Below are 21,827 nucleotides of genomic sequence, written 5' to 3'. Positions count from 1 at the left end.
ACCTTCAAGTCAGTTTTGACGTGGTTTAACTTATGTGTCAGGAACTTCATGAATATTTATTATTCCTTTATCCCAAGGTCTAGCTTCTGCTGGTGAATCATTAGCTTCCCTGAAGAACAGTAAATGCTACTAGTGACAGAATGCACAAGGCAAAGCTAAGAGAAATCAGAGCAATGAGATTTTCAGGCCAACTGATTTTTCCTTCCCTTAGATAGATTTCCAGTCTTGCTGAGATATGATGTGGGACTTTACAAGACCTGGTTTGAAATTTATATTGCATCTTTTTCCAAAAGGACGCTCCACTTCAGAGTGGCTGATGCCAAGGCATGGGCTCGGGATGCCCAGAAGCACCACCATGGCCAAGAGCTGCTGTTGGGTGTGCAAAGTGCATCTGCCAAGCTGCCTCCTTGCCCTGCTGAACACACCAAATGTTAAGCAGCTCTCCTCTCACACTGTGCTCTGTTTCGAGGAGCTCTTCACTTGCTTGAACATTTGTGAAAGTACAAAAAAAAAAAACAAAACAAAACAAAAAAGTACATTTTCAACTCAGGCTGTCTTATGGGTAAATATATAATGCATGCAGGACTGATGGCAACTTTCTCATGACCGTATTTTCCTCTGTTCATGCAGCTCACTCCTAGAGCCTGCTGGCAGGGTGGCTGGCTGTGGGATAGCAGACTTGGACTTTCAAAGCTAAACTTTAGAATAACAGAAAAATAAAATTCCAGGATTTAATAGCAATAAAGAAGCTGGAGTAAATGAAAAAGATCAATTTGCCAAAGTCCGGGAATGTTTCCACAGACAGATGTGAGAACAGAGAAAGCTCCCAGACTCTCCAGGAAGACAAAGAAAGTCTCATCAGCACATTTTAAGTCCGTTTTCATTCCCTATTTTCTGATATTTCCAGAGGCAGGATCAAGGATGGACTTAACTCTCCTTAGAAATCTCACAGGGCTCCGTCTCTTTCTGGGGATGTGAGGATGCCAGCTCTACCTGTGCCACAGTCCTGCCACCAGAACTTCTCCATCTCTTCCCAGACAGGAGACAACACAGCTCCCACAGCACTGCTTGTCTGCAGCTACCATAGAAGTCAATGAAGCCAGGGAAGAATCATGCTCTGGTGATGATATTCAAGAAAGAAATATCTGCATATGTACCTGCACCACAAATTTGTGCTTTGTTTCATTTTATTTTTCCCTGACAAAAATGAACCTCACGAGGAACTCTGCCCTTCTGTCTCTGCAAACTTAGGAAGAGAATGGAGAATGGACTGAGATACAGAGGTGTAATTTCAGCGCTACTACAGCTCAGTTGAGTCCCCTCTCAAGAATTTGGCCCTCCACAACATCAGGCTGAGGAACATTCCCACAACACAGCTGTAAAAGCATCGCTCCTTGTAAAGGTCCAGTTGTGCTGCAGGACAAACATACGGCTCTTGCCAGCCCATCCTCTCTTCGCTGCTACACACTCTCTGAATTTTATAGTTTGAAAATGAGGGGCATCTTACCCAATTAGGTACTCCACAGCCTAATCAGCTTCTTTTTCTACCAGGAAAATATTATGTGTTTCGACCCAGCTGTTCCCTTGTGTTGTTGTGTTGTCAGTCATATTCTGCTGGAGAGAAAAGCAATGGTGAGCCGAGGACATTCCTGCACATCTGTTAGCTGAAAGACAGCAACAGTAAAGGATTTTAGAGCAATTTCCAGAAACAATAAGAATTAGTTGCTCATCTGATACTAACAACGTGCACCTTTTCCTCTTCTTTAGCATGTCTGTCAAATAATGTAATTATTAAGGACCAACAATGTGGCTTTTTATGGGAACCAGTACCGACTACGCTGGAGTATTGCATTTTTAATTATTATGATGTTAAATTGCTTTAATTGCTGACACTCTCCTGATTCACAGAGCATTTTTATAACATTTATTAAAAAAAGGCCAAAGTTTATTTTACAATCTGCAATAAAGCAGAACACAAAAACCAGCAATTGGCTCAATGATCCCAGCACATTAGTTTTATACACAGACTGCATATTATTCTTGCTCTATAAGTGATGTGAAAAGCAAAATTGAAGTCCTGTACAAAATTTGATCATCTTACTTAATAACAACAGATGCTCAAAGTGGTGGCATTTTGAAAAGAGCTCTGTATGCTACTGGTTATTAAATGGCAGGACATTTGGCATCGTCTAGCATTATACCATTTGAAAACCATAGAGTCACATAAATAGCCGATGAGAGCTAGAAAAAAAAAATTAGCTCCTGTCTGCATAACAAAACTCACTTCATTTAAAACACTGAAAATGGTTAGGCTGCCTTTCAAAAGAAAAGTCTGTAAAACTTATTGGAGGGAGAGCTTCCCTTTTATCTGGAAAACACAGGAAAGCAAATATGTTGGGGGGAAGAGAAGAAATGGTTCAACAGCATGACTGATCAGCCTTAACTGAGAATGCTAATGGCTTCTGCTGCTTTGTGTCAAAAGCTCAGTACAATTTGGAAAAGGCTCTGGCACAGAATTTCCTTCTTGATTTTAAAATGAAAATATTGGCAATATGTAGCCAAATTAACATAAATGCAGGACGTATCAACAACACATGGGTATCATTTTAATAGTGCAATTTCTATTCAATAAAGAAGAATCAATAAAGAGAGTGGCTTACTTTCTTCCCAGTATAAATTACGCTCACAGAGCATCCACTGCCTACATAGTTACACCATTGCTATTTGGTTAGATTCATACATACTATAAAGAGTTCTAATCAAGTTGATACACACATACAGTGTAGCTTTCTCATTTTTATTTGAGCTTAACAGTCACAATGTTGTGCATTTATCAAAGCAGAAAACACCCGCATCTATTTGCCCAATGTGTTTTATCTACATCAACTCATTCCACACATTGTTCCAAGGAAAATGAGCAGGGCTGCAAAGAAATACCTGCATCGTTCATTGACACCATTTGGAGAAAAATAAATAAAAAGAAAAAAAAGAAAAAAGAAAGAAAGAGAAAGTAATAAAAATAATAAACAAACAATCAAATAAACAAGAGTTTCTCAGAGAACTGAAGCAAAGATTTGCTGGGCTATATGAAGTGTATGGGTGCCTTGCACATGCTTTTTATGTCTACTTAATAAAATCTTGAAGATCAGGTTATTATGGAAGTGCTTATACATCCTTAAGTATGGCATTGCAAATGGTGCTGCTATAATTAAGAGTGCATTGTTGTTTGTTTTATGCTAATCTTCCTTCAGTGTGACAGACTGTCACCTGCATGGGGGGTAACTTTCAGCACTATATTAGCCCATATGGCACAAGCTAAATTGTATCTAAGCTATGGGCTAATTATGGATGAGTTAATAAAACCAAGCAATGTCAGTCTGGCCACTTCTTCTGGTCCTCTGCCGACCCCCCAAGTGAGTTATTGCCTGCACTGTTCTCTTAAACTATTTCCATTTTTGTTCTCGACAGTTGCTGCCAAGCTTTATGTATAAGACTCTTTAATCCTTTGCCTTTCTCAATCCCATACAAGATCAGATCAAAACAATCTCTCTACATTTTTTTTCCATGTGATAACTTTCCCCTGTTAATCAAGGGGTGGAGCAACCTACCAAATGATAAAAGCCCCGTGTTAAGTTTCCTGGAAGCTTATTTGCACGGCTGTGATATAACAAATATATTTTCATATTTTCAGAAAGTAAAATATATGGATCATCTTCCCTAAGTACTGGGTGAAAGACATGAAAATGTATTCTATTAAACGAACATCCAGGTAACATAAAACCATAGGAGTAGACAAAGATGGTAAAGGGACTTCTCATGTGTTTTAAGGTGAAGCACACACTTAAGTGCTTTTTTGGACAAAGGCCCAGCTTCTTTCCCTTCTTCAAAATGAGGGGAGGGAAGAAGAGGATACCTTACAAGCATTAATGTTCCCATATCACTCTCCCTGCTCTGCTTTGTCCCCGCTTGTGCCTTTCAGTTGTCAGCCTCTGGCAGCTCCTCAGCATGCTTTGCTTCTCTGGTGTGCATGGGGCTGCACAGAGATCTCCGGTGAAGCACAGTGCTGCGGGACAGAAGATCAGTCTTTGGCCCCACGAGAAACAGAGAGAAACTGCAGAAAAATCTTATCAGTGACTGAGGAGGGGGAAGAACGGGTAAAGTAAACTGGACTTCAGTAATAGGAGAAGAATACAGAAAAAGAAAAGTTAAAATGCACTTTTTGAAAATCACTTTGTCACCTTGACTCGTGCAACAAAGAGCATCTCAGGAGCAGGCCTCCAACCCACCTGTAAAGGGCAGAATTACTGAAAAACTACTCAAGTTTTAATTAAACCAAATTCAAATAAGGAATTCTCTTTTTCAACTAAAACATCATTCTAGAAGAGATGTTCATTAAACCTGGCAATCGAGTGCTTCCCCAGATGTATCGGTGTAGAGACACCTCACAGCAGAAGTCACATTCAGGACATGAAACATCTCCAGGTATCCGCTGGCTTGTTGCACTGTCCATCCTCAACCCAAGAGAGCAAACCTTAGGACGGACTTGGTGTGGTTCTGCTCAGTCAATGCCAAGGCATCCTCTGCTGGTTTATGGGGCTTTCAGGATTTCGTTTTCTGCATCAGCCCAGGTGAGTTAGCAATAGCATAAAACAACAATAAGGTCAAGCATAAACCTCTAGAGAAAAGAAAACAGAACATTCTCTTGCCTTGTTGGAACTTCATTTCAGTCTTGTCTCCTCATCTCAAATAGAAAACACATGGAATGCACATCTTGGACTTCATTTTCTTCACAGCATTTGTGGAAAATGAAAAGGAGAGAAATTGAGAAGTGCTGAATTCGGATGTGGTAGCAGATGCTCAACACTTTGTGCTTTGGCCCCAGCTCTCCCCAGAGGGACCTTAATATCTCCCTGTGAGCAAAGGTCTGCATCATGTCAGTACACTAAAGACATTTAATAAAAACTTGCATTAAAAAAAAAAAAAGACAAAAAAAAAAAAAAAAAAAAAAAAGCAGGCATAACTTCTAGGACTCAGCAACATCCTTCCAGTCTGAGCAGTCTCATTTTCTCATTTTTAGATAATGCTGTGCAGCTCCAGAAGGAAATACCACAAGGTTGCTGTGCTTCGGAGCTATTACTTCCACATTACAACTTCATACCACTGTCAATACAAGTATGCGAGAAATAAGTAGATTTCTTGTTCTTTATTTCCTGTAAGGAGCTATGCCATGTTTCACACAATGCCTTGTTAAATAAAGAATCATTGGGCAAACTGCTTTTAAAACCATCAGATGTAATGAAATGTTTTATCTGGAACTGGAATTGCTTTTCCAATTCCAACTTCTACTCTCTCTTTGGCTTTTTCTTCGTTCCCTTCTTATTTTCTTCCCTCACTTTATAGACAGTCTGCTAAGCTACTCAGACCCACAGTACTGAAAACTCTCTTTTCACTCAGTGAGTCACCCCTGGAAATGTGTTATTGCCTCAAAAATCAGGTTCAGACCTAATCACCACTTGGCCAGTACAAGGAGACAAAAGCAATATCATTTTTATTCAGGTTACTTAGCCCTTTCCCCAAGAAAAATTCTTCCCTGGACTATTCCCTCACATGAGTGAACCCAATGGCTTGAAACTGTGATCAGATTTTCCCCCTAAAAGAAGAATTTAATTAAGTGAAATTCAATTTTAATTCAAATTAATTCTGAGAAATGTTATGGTCCATGTTACCCAGATCAGCTTAAGTGGTTACAACTTTACAACTGCCCTTTCTGGCCTGATGGATCTCGGTGACTTTAAGATTCTGTTAAATTCGTAGAAACACAGAATGGTTTGGGTTGGAAGGCATCTTATAGATATCTAATTCCAGCCCCCCTGCCGTGGGTAGAAACACCTCCCACTCAAACAGGTTGCTCAAAGCCCTGCCCGAACTGGCCTTGAACACGTCCAGGCATGGGGTATCCACAGCATCTGTGGGAAACTTACTTTACAGATTGGTTATGTCAGAATGGTAAAGCTTAATTCAGCCTTCAAAACTGAGCGGGTGTATTTTTGCTTGTGTTCTTTATAACACCAATGAGATTTCATATCATTACTGTTGTAAAAACACTGATAGAGGAATTACCAGGTTGTGTCTCCATTTTAAATATATGCTTCTAAAGAGTTTCTGGAGATGGTTACTTAGGTCTTTAACACTGTCCCATGTATTCATTCTCTTGTTGGGTGATTCTGATCACTTGATAGCAGAATGTCACCTAAATAGCTCTTTCCAGCAATGTGGGGACTTAAGCAAGCTAGGAAAGGCAGTCGGTAACATCCTCAGTAACTGGAAAAGTCTACTTCTGCTATGCAAAACAAAACTTTATTCAGTAGGAGGATGCATGACAGCAAATGTTCTGCTGAAGACATCAGTGGTTTTGTGGCTGAATCAAATACGTTCCTGCACAAACTTTTACTGCAGCAAATGCTTTGTGAATGACCAGCTAAGCTCTGTGACATATCAAGTTTTCTAATGCAAAAATAATGTAGTACTACTTCCCTTTCAGTCTTTGTTCTTATGAATTACACTTCAGGTTGCTTTCTCCTTGGTAGTTATTCCTCTTCTGTATCACCTTATGTTTGAAGAGATCTGAAGATTAGACCACTTAACAGCACACTGTGTTCACTATACAAATTATTGATTGCCCGTTTTTAGACCATTTCTCTTACAGTCTCCTGTAGTGAATTGAGAATGGAATACGGCTGATAATATGTGCCCTTTCCTCAAGTTCAACCACCAAAATGCTTGGGTTACAATCTCACAGGATGTTTCTATCATTATCTCGCTCCCCCTAACCAATAACACTCAGGGTTTTAGAAGCAGAATAGCACTTACTGACAGCCTGAGACACTAATTATTTTTTCTATTATATCTGCATATATGAATACTGTAGTACATACTGAATTGTACACTTTCCATATTCGTTTCCATATTTATTTTATCTGAAAATAAAGTCTGAGCCTAGCTGCACAGATAGGATGAGTTTATGAACTTACCCAACCTTGACATTGTTCAGACTTTTATTTCCAGAAGACTCATCGATACACTAAAATGAAGCTTACACAGAAAAACCCCTCTCTTTCAGATGTCTTGCAAGAACAGAGGGAAAAAGCCCAATACACTGTGGTCTGAGAAAAATGAGAATTTGATTCTTATTTGCGTGAAAGACCTTCGATACAGCCTTCAGTACAGAAACCATTGCAGTGGAAGCTGACGCTGTTCTACATGTTTGGAAGACGATATGTTATCCCATGAACAAGCTAATGAGGCCACTTTCTCCAAATGCAAAAGGTGGAAACTTTCCAGCACGTGACCAAAGGTCTCCAGGGAGCCCAAACCACCCGCAGCTCTCTCCTGCACTTCTCACTCTCAAGGAGCCTCACTGGGTGCTGTGTATCTGCCAGACCATCCCCTCCATCCTCGCTGGGGCCCAAGAGACTCACATTTCCAAGTCCTGTGGAGGGCAAAAGGGATGGTTGGTTGTGCTTTACTATTTCTCCCATTACCACCTGGGCAGGGGGGAGCACAGAGCAGGAGGTGCTACACCTGCCAGCTCACCCTTCACCAATATGAAGACTCCCTTGGATGAGGTAAGGGACACACTGAGCAGGCTAAACACAGATAATGTGGGTTTATAGAAGAGATGGCATAACATTAAGCTGGATTGTGTATAGTATTCTGTTTCCCAGCAGTATGAAGAATCTATTTACATAAGAGAAAGGTCCTCATTTATAGTGGAAAATTCAATCATTTGATATTCAGCAGCTGGATACTGTAAAAATCATTCTTCTTGTATCTCATATTAACTCACAGTAAGCTGATACACCTGAGCTTTTTACAACACTCGGGGTTGAGTATATATAGATTGCTCAACTTGGAAAGGTCACTCCGTGCTGTACACAGGAACCTGACCACAGTAATCTGTAAAGAGCAGATATTGTTCTCCTTGTTTGTAAAGACTTCAGGAATGTAAACAGCAGCGCTTGGGCTCTTTCTTTGGGATGTATCGAATTCGCGAGTGTTGTGTGCGGAGTTTACAAATGTAAGGCTTTGCAGTTGGTTTTGGCAAGTCTAGTCATAATCTTCAGTGAAATCAAAACACAGCAAAGATCACACTCCACATTTCTAAGACCTCATTTAATTAAAAGCTTTCGTTGGGAAGGGATAGTTCCAAGCTCTCCCCCCTTCTTTCTTTGCATACAGACATAAACATTTACCAGAACCAAACTCAGCATTGATTTTCCTTTATCCCTCGCACTCGTCTGAAGTCCCAGGAGATGAGCAGATGAGGTTAAGGTTAAGAAAGTTATGCACAACAGCTCTTAACCTGATGGCTAGGAAGATAAACAACACGTTAGTATTGTTTAGGTGAACTCATCTATCAAATTACTTATCCCTGCTGGATTCAGCATGGAGCATTCCCACTGCTAAGTGAGCACTTCACCAGTGTGTCCTCAAAAGGCTTCTTTGCAAGATTTGAATCAGACATCCATTATGGAAAAAGTACAGTTCCTTGAAGTTATGACCACCTGTTTGGACAAGGTCACCTGGCGTGAGTTATTGTCCTGTCAGACGCGGCCAAGATGCAGTTGCAAGGGCATCTAAGTAAGGTTAGAGACAGAACAAAACAAGAGCGGAAATTTGTTTTATGCTATAATACTTCCCCATATTTTTTCCACTGTAAAAATTCAGATGCCCATATCGACTATCTCTTTTAAAACCTCATTAAAGTCAAAGGCTTAGCACCGATTTTTCCGCAGGTCAGACCTTCAGCTGATGTAAATTGTCTTAGCATTGGTGACACCAGCGAAACCACACTAATATGTGTTACTGGGAAGTAACATAGCTGGATAACAGTGTCACGTTAATCACTGACAAGTTCCTGTGGTATTGATGTTTGTTCTCAGCATACATTTAGATGAGCCCTGGTCTAAAGTTGACTTTTTGGTGATGTTCAAAGTTTATCAAATGCATCTTTTAAGGAAAACCCCTTAGGCAATTCAGGCAATGCAGTATTTATAGTGGCTTTATAAAGTGAATTGTGCCAATTTCAGTGACGTTATTTCCATCATGCAATTGCTTATTCTGGAAATGCAGTAAATGCTATATTTCCTCAATATGAAACTAGGAAGTATTCAAATATGAAATTCTATGCAAGCTCACCATCTTGCTCATATATTTGTTCTTCATTTGTCTATTAAAAGAAGAAAAAAAAAAAAAAAAGGCCTTGCTTAGTAATTTCTCTCTTTTATTTAATTATTTGCACAAATCCAGATCACTTCCTTTCTCATGTAAAGAATTTTATTTATTAAAAATATTAAAAAAAAATGTGAAGGGTTTTGTTTTCCATTCAGCCATTTGGTCCAATTCTTGTAAGATGACATTAACTCAATATCTTTCTTGTGTAAAACCAAATTAATTTGACTCAATATGCATTCCCTGAAGTCAGTTTTCTCCATGGAAGTCTCTGGAAAGCTGTGGAAGCCAATGGTAGTTTTTACTGATTTGGACCTTGGAAGACTACATTCTCGAAAAGCCTTTTGCATCACCTTTTTTGTTTTTTTTGTTTTTTTTTTTTTTCATTCCTCATAGTCTAGCTTGGCTTTTTTTTTTTTTACTTCTTTTATTTTTCTCTACAGATATGTTTCTGGCTACAGAACTGGTCATTAATAAAGCTTAAAACTTGAGATACTGCATTTTAACCTCATCAGAATTCTGCAGAGACAACTTGCCACTTCAGTTCTACTTCACTCTCCAAAGAAAATCAAGATAAAATATTAGCAACAGAAAACAGCTGTAGGCATCAGGGTCCATTTAATTACTGCTGCAGCTGGGGGAGCCAAATTCTGCTTTGTGAGGCACAGGCTGAGTTTTTGCCTTTTTCCCCACAGCTCCACTCTGCCCATTGCGTGCTGCCATCACTTCCACGAGTAGGTGCTAACCTCATTGCCCAGAGCATGCATGGCCCACACTTAGCAGAGTTGTGCTCATGCTGGAGAAATAGACATTATACAATGAAACAGCTGATCAGATTTCATTCCCAAAGACTGGAATTTGGGGTTGTGATCCACTGAGAACTGGATGTTTTCTGATGATCATTATCACCAGTCAAAAAGCATCAGCAGCGTTGACTTGGTTACGTAAACACCTTTGCATGTATGCAGAAGGCAACAGCTCATTTATCTAATTTTATCTTCAAGCAATATATTGAAGAACAGTTACTTCAGATTGTTCCGCTCACCACAGATCTATAAATGTGCCAGCTGAACTTCAAAATTAGCAGAGGAAATTTTACTTTCTTAGTCATTACTTGAATAACTCTCAAGTCTTTTAGTATAACAATTAGTAGAAGGGAAGTCAACAAAATATAATTTGTCAATAGAAAGGGAGAAGATTTAGAGTGAATGTCTGATAATCATACATGGAAATGTTATATGGGCTGATAATTAAGAGTCTGTAGTGGTGCTTTTTCAGTGAAAACAGTGAATGTGGAAATTATGTATAAGCACTTAACATCTTGGACAATGAAATGGGCTGATTTATCCGTCTGATTTAACCTAGGTAAGGAAAAAATGCATTTCTGAGTAATTTGTAAGGCCCAATACATCTACTTTCCTTGTCTTTATTGCAGAGCCTCAGGCAGGTGATGGCTGCAGGGAGCATGGGGACTGAGCTGGAAGCTCACACCTTGTCCTGCCTCACACAGCGACAAAAGAAAAGCCAGGAAAACTTCTGCTTTGTACATGGTACAGGGGTGTAAAACTGCTGCAAGTCAAGCATTTCCAGTATTTGATTCTTCTTTTGTTATTTCTAGTGCCATGGGAACTATCAGCATCCAGCTGCTCTTTCTGCCACCACAGACATCATCCTCCAGGCTGAGCAAAAAGCAGAGGGAAGTGCCAATCTCCTGCCCGATAAATGCATGTGCTTCTGCAAATATTACTTGAAAAGAAACTCAAATGGGGGAGAGAAGGTTTAGAGAAGATCCAGTTGGGGGGAAAGAAAACTAACCAAATCTTGCTTGCTTTCTATAGCCAATATCACATATATCCATGAAACAAAATGGCAATGAATGAAGAAGGTTATGGAACAAAAATACATCTTTAATCTGAGAGAGCTCCTGTAAGAAGTTGTTTTTAAAAGTTCTTGGTAATTTCTGTTTTCCTTTACACATATGGCTACTGTACAGATGCTCAAGGAGAAAGAATACGGTGTGCCCGTAAAGCAACTAGCACGTTAAGCCATATTTAAAGCAAATAATAATAAAAATTCACAGTAAACCTGAAGAAGCACCACTTGATAAATTATAGCCAGAGGCTATTTGTACTATAGAAAACTTCTTTTGGAGCCTGAGAAAGCCATTTCTCTCTGCGGGAGGGCTGCTCTGTGCCAGGCGGTTCCAAACCAAATGTCCTCAAAGCTGTCAGCACAGCCCCTGGAAGAACAAACCCTGGGACAAAGGAGGTGCAGACCCCTGGCACCTCGAGCAGAGCGAAGAGTGGGGAAAGGGGACTGCAAAAGCACCTTCAAGGCCCTTACGGCCAGTGTGCAAGACAGAGAGAATTGGGGCTATTTACCTTAACTCAAGATTGACTAAGGAATGAATTTGCCTGAGATCAGGACAAGTTATGCAAAAGGCAGTTTTGACCTAGTCTTTCTCTTTCTTTAGGTCTACCATAGCAATTTTAATTTACTCAGGACTATACGATTTGGCCATTCAAAATTAAGTAGTTATTGTTGCCTAGGCACATTTGTAAGAAATAATAATTTCCCTCCAATCATCAAACAATCATTTCCTTTGGTCATATGATCATTTCTTTGACCATAAACCAAAGAAACTAAAAATCACAAAAACCACCAAAGTTAGTTGCAGAAACACCCGTCTTTGACTGTTGTAAGAATCCAGCACAAACTGAATGCCTTCAAAAAGATTGCGCCAATTCACAGTGCTGAGAATCTGCTCCATTGTGCCTAAACTCCCCTCAACATCTTGACATGCTCGGGTAGTTTAGTGTTTATTCTCTTACACTGAAAAGACTAAAATACACATTTTTCATGTGCTGTCAGCAAACTGCATTTGATTTCTCATTGGCTGAAAATATCAGCTGTGGCCGGCCGCAGAAAGGTTGTCCAGCTGCTTGGAGCCCATTTAAATATGAATTGAAACAAGAGTGTTTCATGGAAATTTGGACGCTCCTAGCTCTCACTGGCTTTGTCCGCCTGTAGATTGTTTGTCCCTCCTTTCAGTTCAATAGCTTCTTTCAAATTGTAACAAACAAGTGTGCTGGGGAATACCACAAAACAGCTCCAAAGATGTAGTGCTCTTTTATATTCCTGGGCATGTCACTTGCTAACAACCCAAACGCCTGCTCCTGCAAACTGGAACAAGGGCAAGAACTGACAAAAATCCCGCTCCTGAGGAAACAAGCAAACAAACCAACCCACCCCTCCAAACAAAGAGAAAAAAAAAAAAAAAGAAAAAAAAAAAAAAGAAAAAAGAAAAAAATATATTTCCTCAATTAGGCAGTTGAAAAAATGGCCAGAACCTGGCATCCCTTATTCATGTGTGGGCCTTGCCTTGCTTCCCTCACACGTCTGGCTCGTTTCAAATGGTTTCTGTCAAGAATAATGGCCAAGAATTGATTCTTGATCTTCCACAAGAAAAATAAGGTACAAAGTAAAGGGGATAAACTGTGCTGTACCAGCATGAAATAATGATGATTTCATAGCAGCCTTCCTGATTTGCATGAGATCATCACATTAGAATAAATTTCAAAACGGGGCACTAAAACTTCTTTTAAAGATTGGATTTTCATGGATATGTATTTTTTTAATAATTTTTACTAAAGTAAAATTCAAGCCCAAATTCAGATGACTAATGTATTGCCAGATTTGATTGGATTGCAGTCTCTGGAAATCAGCAGCAGTGCCGTGGAATTATTATTACTATTAGCATTCTTATTTTCCTAATGATCCACTATGTTTCTGCTTCAGTTACCCAGGGGAGAAATGAAACTGTAGATACAACATGAACTTTTAAATATTTTAAAAAATTGGTTGATATCACAAAGCAAATTCTCCCACTTTTTTTTTTTTTTTCCCTAGACTTCCTCTGCTGCTAACTGGCAATGCAGACACAGACCTGACCTCTGTGATCCAAAATTTCTCCCTTTCCAGATATAACTACATGGAAAGCTGTTTTCTCTAATGAAATCAGAAAACAGCAGTGCCAATTCCTGCATGCCCAGAACATGTTTCCTACCTTTTTCCTTTCCCTGATGGTCATGGACCTACAGTAAGGGGAGGCTTATTTCTTAAATGTCATTGCTTTTGTCCCTTTAAGTTCTATTAAGATAGGTTATTGACTTTATGTATAATGAATAGTTTCCAAAGTCCTACATATTTACACGTGATAAATCCTGGTGCTGGGAAACCAACAAACTTCTGTTGTTTATCGCCCTCCCCTCCTTCCCCACCCAGGAGTAACAGAAGTCACTTGAACTAAAGCCCTACGGCTTCCTCCATAAACATGTCTGGATGTTTCTCACTTAGGTCGACGTGACAATTATTAGAACTGGCACATATAAACACAAAAAGCAAGAGGCATTAACAGGTCTATTCACTAAGGGTTCTGCACCCTTTCCACACACATACAAAAAAACTTAAATAAAAGTAACATGCCTAAATTGTGTAAATGTCAAGGTTTTCTCATTCATTAATTCCCCTTTCCTTGATGTGCAGCGCTCCCAACTCTGCCTGTGCTCGACGGAGAAGTGCCGGACTGAGAAAAGGCAAGTCATCCTGGCACATTCAGCGTCTCACAAAGGATGCAGACTTTGGACTACGATCCAAAAATGCACTTATGTGCATTGCACCTATGAGGAAGCATTTGTTTGGAGCTCGTTTCCCTTCGTCCCCGTGGGGACTGACAGCAATAGCATTCACCACACAGGCCCGGGAGCAGCTTCGAAATGTCCTTCTGGTGCCCCACAGCCCCAGCCCACTGTATCTGAATGAAAGGCACAGGAAGGAGTGGAGAAAAAAGTTCCTTTTTCCCACCTTTGGACTGTGCCAGTGAGCTTCTCCCCTTGGTCATTTCAGGGCACAATGTGTACCCACAGGAAAGAACGAGGGCTCAGTGGTGTCCCTCCCCATCAGTAAAGTCTCTTCTTGCAGGAGTAACAGCACCCCATGAGAAATGACCACTTTGGGTCACGTCTTGGCTCCCCTTCAGCACGATGAGGTGCTCCTGGGACTCCTGCTCGGAGCAGAAGACGCGGCTGGCTGTGACCTGGCAGGCTGCCGGCTTGCAGCATCGCTGGGGATGGGAGGTCCCCTTCTTTCGTGGGGGGGTGAGCTCTTCCACACAATGTAAGGGAACATTTTATTTGTGAATGGTCTCTTTCTTCAGTGGAGTGCAGTCTCAATTGGAAAAATAATCTCTTTATGTGCTGAAAAATACCTACTGCTTTCAACCCCCCCCCAAACAATTCCTTACAGACCCTATAGAAACAAAATCCCCTCTGTGCTTGATGCCCCTGCACATTATGAGCTTAAATTCACCCAGAACGGCTGCCATGATTTCACCATCCTTGTACGACCGACAGCGAAAGAGCGAGGAAAGAAAGGAAAGGCTCGAGCCTAGCGCAGGCTGCAGCACACAAACCCAACCCCACCTCTGCCACGGTACGAACTTGCTTTCTTCCTCCCGACTTCCCCGGTCACGTAACTGGCACGTGGCGCGCGGCACAGATGGCGCGCGGTGGCACGCAGAGAGCGTGCCAGCTGTCTGGCGCGGGGACACAGGTGCTGCTGCTCGCCTCCGCTGCTAACTGGAAGCCAGACCTCCAGGAGCCAGCCTCGAAGAAAAGACAAGGGACGCCGTCCGCGGCTCCAGCTCTCAGTTTTCAGATCAAGCCACGCACATGCATGGAATAAAGGATTGCAAGGCAGAATCATCTCCTGAAAGATGCTCTGTGCTATACTTAAGCTTGATGCAATCAGGTATAAGAGTTTCATTGAAGTAAACAGACAACATACGATTACGGGCTTTTTTTATGCACACAAAACATACATTCATCCATATGACAAATCGAGAGTAACGCACGAGTTATTCAGACTCTCATTGCAGTCTGAGTTTCTAATATATCTCAACAGCAAAGACAAGTGACCACACGAACCCTTTATAGGAGTGAAATATAGAAATAGGCAAGAGAAAATCCCAGATTCATCACCCCTTTGAGTTCGCATCATCTCAATTGTGCCGTGATTTTAAAGTTAGTGATGTTTATTTTCAAACCCATGCCCCCGTAGATTAGAGGTAAGTCACTGCGGGCTATATATATCAGGTGAGTGACAGCAACGATGACATCAATAACCAACCACCGCCCATGATGTAATGCCAGTATTACAGTTTCCCATTTCCCTTTGTCACAGGAAAGCTCTATTGACAGCTGTTCCGAAACGCTGCGCTGCTGGGATGTCAAACACGCTCATTGATTAGTAATAGAGAGTTATGGAAAAGCCCTTCTGCCATCCATCAGCGCTCTCTGTTAGCAGCCCAGCCCTTGGCTCTGGGCAGCACGAGGCAGCCCCATCTCTGCAGGAAGAAGAAAAACGGGAGCTGAGGACGCCCAGCAGCCGGAGGCCAGGCGAGGCACTGTGCCCCAACCTCCTGCGGGCTACGGGATTTCGTGCTCTGGTGGCTGAGCTCTGCCAAACATGAAGAGCAGGGGTCAGAGGAGGCATACAGGGAAAAAAAAAGGGCTGAGTGAGTGGCAGTTTTACAGCAAATTGTCATCAAAGATGAGCAGCCACCAAAAATAAAAGGAGGAGGAATGGGGATGGTGGCCTGATTCTTCTTACATGGCCCATAAATATCTGGATGTCAGCTGAGCTGCGAGGAGGCTCTAGGGTTTCCCTGGGGTTATGAGATTTTGCTTGGATTCCCTGGAAGTTCTGCCTTTCAATCAAAAACTGGTGTTTCTGCCTTGTTTCAGCCTCCATCCTTAGAATTGCTTCCTCATGCAAAGATCTGACTTTTAGAAGAACAAAGTAGCCCAAGTTACAGCAGCAGGTGCTAAGGGTGCCGTAGCAAGACCGTATTCTTTTAATTCATCAGGCAGCTGATTTGTTCCAGGCTGTTAACCTGTTCAGGACTGAAAATGTGGTTGGATAGATACATTTAACAATTCGGGCAATCCCAGGAATTAATCTAAGAAAAAAAAAGGATGCTGTGAAATGTGGCTTAGCAAACCTCATTGCACCTGAAGCAGGGTGTGGAGGTGAGGGGGCTCCCAACCTGTCTGCTCCTCACAAGGCTGAACAAGGCGATCAATAATCCACCACCTGCGACTGGAGCGAAGCCACCAACGCCACCACAAGAAGGACTTCACTGAGTATTTTCTAAATTAGATTTCTGGGGGTCAGTGGTCAGTCCTCATCGCACAGATACCTGGTGAGAATAAAGGTGCTGGAGCTCCACCACCCTGTGCCACCCTGGCACGGCAGCATTCACAGCAAGCGGCAGCAGCGGCACGCCTCCAGCTGCAGCGCTGATACGGCAGAGGACCAACACGCGGCCTGATCAAGTGCTTCATGTAGTCTCTCTTGGCTGCTCGACGCAATACCTCCTTTGTTTTGCTCCTAGCAGAGCTATTTATATCGCACGCTGAACTGAAAGGCAAGCTTCCAAAGGTTTGCATTTTAGGGTTAGTTTGGGCATGTAACCAAAACCTCTGGATGCTAAACTCTCCAAACCACCAGGGTTTGCAGAATTAGGCTAGAAATCACACACAAATGGGCTTTCTCCAAAATAATTTTTGCACTCCATTTGTAACTGAACCACTCTCTTGACATGTTTTTTATATTTTCCTATCAAGATCTAACCATATGAAAGCATTGAATTCTGAGTAAGAAGATTAAAAAAAAAAAAAAAAAAAAAAAGTAAACATTGCCTAACTTGCCTGGAAATAAAGTGCAAGAAATAACATTTCCTTGCATTGCAGCGAAGAGAATCTGTCCTTTGCTCAGGATTACAGTGTTGGGTCTGATGGAAAGGTATCAAAATAGATTTAATTTTAATTAAAAAGATTAGAGAAGTATTAATATCAGAGGGCATCCTCCTGGAAAGAAGAGAAAAGGGAGCCAAGCCAAAAAAAGCAGCACGGCTGTTTTGTTCTGGGAGCTTCTGTGCTCTGCATGCCCAGAGGTGCTCTGAGGTCCCTGTGGGCCAGAGCACATCCTGCCCCACCCAAGGAGCCCTTGGCATGGGTGCCAAAGGAGCCGGAGCTCACATTCCCAGCTTATTTTGGGCTCAAAGACCTGACGTTCCACTCGGACCAATCCATCTTCATCGACGGAGCGGGGAGAGCGATTTTGCCAGCAGGGACTGGGTCCTCCAATGCAAAACTGCGCGGTGCTGTTGAATTCGGTGCCATGGGCCACACGTGCCAAGTGACCCCCAAGCCAACTCGCAGGCAGCCGCTAGCAGCCAGCAGCTCCGCGGCTTCCAGGCACCACCGCGCCGCTTCCCTGCCGGCACACAGCCCCTGCCGAAACCCGCTTCTGGCACCGCAAGGACGGCTAGCACCATCCAGGTTGTGTTTTGAATATTTGTGTCTTCTGTTGGGAGGGTGGAAGTATTTAGGAGGTGTCTTTGGGGGCATTGCAGTATGTTTCTTTTGCCATTCTGCCCCCTTTGCAGCTGTTCCAGACAGAAGACAGAGCAAGCACCCTTCTGGAAAGCAAATATCATTTAAAAATAAACAGGTTAAAATGTTATTGAATTGCTATAATTCTGAAGATTGTACCTATTTTTGGAAAGAAAAAAAAAAAAAAAAAAAAAAAAAAAAAAAAAAAAACCCTACAAATATAAGAGCAAAAGTCATTTCAATAAGCTTTTCTTTTCTTCAATTAGTAAAAAGTATGTGAAAATGATGATGACTTTCTCTCCTAAGATTTTTCAAATTAGGATGCTGATTGAAACCAACCCTTTCCCGTGCGCTGTTCCCTTTTGAATGAATCAGCATTTTCCCCAAGTGAAGGTTTCATTAAATATTTGTCAGTCAGATTTAACCTGAAACGCCATGAAGACCTACCATACAGCACGTGTAGATGCTGATGCATCTGTATAGCCAGCGATGTCCTTTCAGCCAGCAATTTGCCCAGCAGGCAGCTGTAATCCAGTTGTCAGATTTTTCTCCCACCAGTGTCTTTCACGCTTGTGCCTCATCCCACAAAACCCCTCCTTTTCTGTCTGCTATGAAGACCTAGATGCAAGAATTATGAGTTGCAACTCTTAGACAAGATACAGATGTACGTTAGGCCACTGCACCTGTCCTCCTTATGAAAGATGAAGCCCCATTGTACATATTTAGCCTTGATTTAGTTAAAATTTCAAGTGAAAGACAAAATGCCTCATGTCTTCTTAAATAATAGATACAACCAAAGCAATTTCCAGTAATAGAGAACTGCGTTACTTTTAAATCAAACTCTCTATTGCTTCTTATTTTAAATTACAGATGATGTGTGCTATCCCAATATGTCACATCGAAATGCAGCAGTTCTGCAAGAGCACGTATTTAAAAAAAAAAAAACCCTGAGAAACATCTTGTAATATTCATGCAGTAATGCTGTCTTTTTAAAGTTGCCCTGACTGTGTATTTTAAAGCATTATTTCCAATGCCCTTGCTACCTCATTTGTAAAACAAATCCGCAGTCCCGAACAAATCCGAAGGTGGACATATGTGTCCTTGTCTAGTTACTAATGTCCACTATTCCCGTGTATTACAGTGGTTTATCAGCTTCCTCCTTTAAAGAATTTGACAGGAGTTTTTTGCCTTTGGCAATCCAGTTGCAGTCTCATTCTACATCTGTTTTGATTGTCAACCTAATTCTGAGAGCAGTCAAAAACCTAGTCAGATCTCCCATGAATATCTTGGCAGGTTATGGCTTATTTAGGCTACAAGTAGCTCTCCTGGAACAGCATCCAAATATACTGCAGATTGACTCGCACGAATATAAATCCCTCAGCGTTTACAATACCTTCCCGCAAACAATTACTAAAATGCCTCATTGAGCAAGGATGCGAGAGCAGCCTGCAGCACCCCAGCCCGTGCCCCACGTGCTCACGGGCAGCGTCCCGGCCGCAGGCGAGCCCCACCGCACGCGGGCGGCGCTGCTCCAGCTGCAGCGGCAGCAGCAAGGTGAAGCGCGGGAGCTCTTCGGGGAGGGGAGAGCAAATTAAAGCTCACTGCAGGAAAGTTGTGCCCCTGGCACTCTGCTCATGCAACAGCTGCAGATACAACAACTATCATCTGACATTCTGACATATACGTTGAGCAAAGCAGCAAGCGAGCCAATGCCTACACAATATCGCGCAGGGCTCCAAGTCCCAGCCTTGAGCAAAACAGGTGTATGACATCCTGTTGCTAGTCTTCAGAGGTTATGGGTACGAGGAGAGACATCTGAGAGAGGAGCAGATGAAAATAACAAAGAAGGTTAAGGCTCGGGTTGACAAGCTCATTGATAATATTTTAGATGGAACAGACCTGCACGTTGACTACAAATTGCTCCTAATGTCTCTTGTAGACTGCAGGCCACAGTCAAAGTGAAAATGGGCTCATTCATTATTTGAGGCAAGCAAATTTCTGCGAAAAGGAACCACCGTGACCCAGAAGACTCCAGATGTCCTCCAGGGCCTGGGCTGCAAAGCTGTCTTGGTGCCAAAACAACGGCGATATGTTGTATGGCCGCGGCCGGTGCAGTTAGATGGAAATAAACCCGAGCGGTGAAATCCTTTAGCAAATATTTTTGAATTTGGTGGAAAATCCTGTTGCAGCATTTTGCTTTTTAATGTTCTGAGACTAATTGATTATCTAATAGAAGGCAAGCGCATTGCCAGGAAAGGCATTACTCTCGTGTCAGCATCCAGTGCATGGCTCTTTGTGAAATCTAACAGGAAAAAAAAATATTTCCAAGAAGAAATTTAAACCAAATCTTCTTTTTTTTTTTTTTTTTTTTTTTTTTTTTCCTATTATTCAAATTATGGCCCAGAAACAACATCAACTGCCATTCCTCGAAGTTCATTGCTTCAAGTCACATAGCTCCCTTGGCTAATCAGCCTTCACTAAGTTGCCTTATTTTGGGGAGAGAAAACACGTATTAAAGTGAGGCCATGTCTACATAAAAGATGCTCGGAAGAGCACTGCTGGATATTAAAGTTAGCATCTGCTATTGTCTGGTTAACAATTGGCAATTACCATTAGTTTCCACTGTGGCTGATGGAGTCACAGATGGCTGATTGAGCCAAGTAAGTGCACTTATTCCTATTCAGGGGTATGGTATAGCAGGAAAATAGTTACGCCAACATCATATGCAAACCAGACAAAAAGTCACGAGGCATTGGTTTCAGCTTGTCTGAGTTGTTTGAGACCAGTGCATTTTAATCCCAAGAGATGCTGTGAAAGACTGTAAAAACTCAACAACTGTCTATCAGACTGCGGTGAGGGGTTATTACAGCACAGTGAAACCTGTGGTGACCTGCAGAGGTACCACTATCATTGCAGGTAAAGCTGCTGGAAAAAATTTGGGTCATTTCTTTTCTTTTTTAATAAAAATGGCTTGCACTCTAATATATTAAAAAGATTTCAAAAATCATATCATCTTCAGTGGCAAATGTTATCCACTTGGTTTGCATGCCTTTAATCAGGGATTTAATAAGTAGACAACTGTTTTAACACAGCCGTTCTCCCCATGAATATCATACACCTCAGTTTGATTTAACTCCTATAGTTACTAATACATTGTGCCATTCAGTAATGGGACTTTTATGATTTAAGTAATTGTGTGCTTTAAAGGTATTAAATTAAAATGGCCCAATGCACCTGCATGCCACATTTCTGTGTTTCTGACACTACACCCATTGCACCTTTTTCTTCTGACCCCATCCTGTGCATTGTCACCATCTTCTCAGTTCAGTGCCAGGGAGGGATCAGCCTTGCCTTCTCTGCCCAGACCTGGTTTAACACACAGCCGAAGCTTAAAGACCCCAAAATATTGAAAGACAGCCAGTTCTGAGCACAGCCAGTGGGCACCTCCGACCCCTTGCAGTGTCCAGTATTTCTATCCTGGGTGGCATTGCTGGTCCCATCACTGTGGGATCCCAGCTTTGCCAACCTTCCACGTGTAAATCGATCAGAGCCATTCATAATCTCTGTAATTCTGTATCCTTTGCTTATCTGCCTTGAAACAATGATTTGGGGATTATGATCAATGTCCCTAAGTGAGCACAGGAAGGGATTGCCCGAGCAGGGAACTGCTGCGGCCAACAGAGAGTAGCCAGGCTGGGGCTGCTCCCACTGAACGGCACTCAGCCATTGCAGGAGACTTTGGATCAGGCCCTGAGTAAATCCCAGGAGTATTGTGCTCAGAAAAAAATGTTCCTAGATAAAGCTGCCATGTGTGCCATGAGGCACAGGATGTTATTGAACGTGAAGATGCGCAGAGCTGGAACTGGTAATCAAACCCAGGGAAAATCATTTGCCTTAATGCTCATTTCTGGTATGCATTTTAAAACCACCCTTGCAAGTCAGTTCACAAAAAGAGGCATTGTTATTTCCAGCAAAATGCTGGCCAGGGTGTGTCTGCAGCCTGTGGTGTGCAGGAGGGGCTGGAGGAGGACACCTTGCTCTGCTCTCAGCATGGGGCCAGTGCATGGTGCCCAGCACACGGGCCCACGAGGAACGAGCTCGGTGCTCTCTGCTCAGTGCCTGGGCTTGCCCGCAGCACAA

The 21,827-nt window shown here is 42.1% G+C and overlaps 1 long non-coding RNA gene across 1 annotated transcript in view; it reads right to left on the bottom strand.

Annotated features, from left to right (window-relative positions):
- The window catches only part of LOC311440171, a 76,051-nt gene continuing 54,224 nt past the window's right edge, over positions 1-21,827 (bottom strand). Inside the window, exons 4-6 of the long non-coding RNA XR_014695248.1 lie at positions 4,707-4,785; positions 1,508-1,611; positions 1-109 (exon numbers count right to left, since the gene is read on the bottom strand). This is a non-coding gene — a long non-coding RNA (uncharacterized lncRNA). The remainder of the gene's footprint in view (positions 110-1,507; positions 1,612-4,706; positions 4,786-21,827) is intronic.

This window comes from Aythya ferina (genome assembly GCF_964211825.1).
Source record: "Aythya ferina genome assembly, chromosome: 7".
Classification (NCBI taxonomy): Eukaryota; Metazoa; Chordata; class Aves; order Anseriformes; family Anatidae; genus Aythya; species Aythya ferina.
This window is presented reverse-complemented; position numbering and strand designations above follow the sequence as displayed.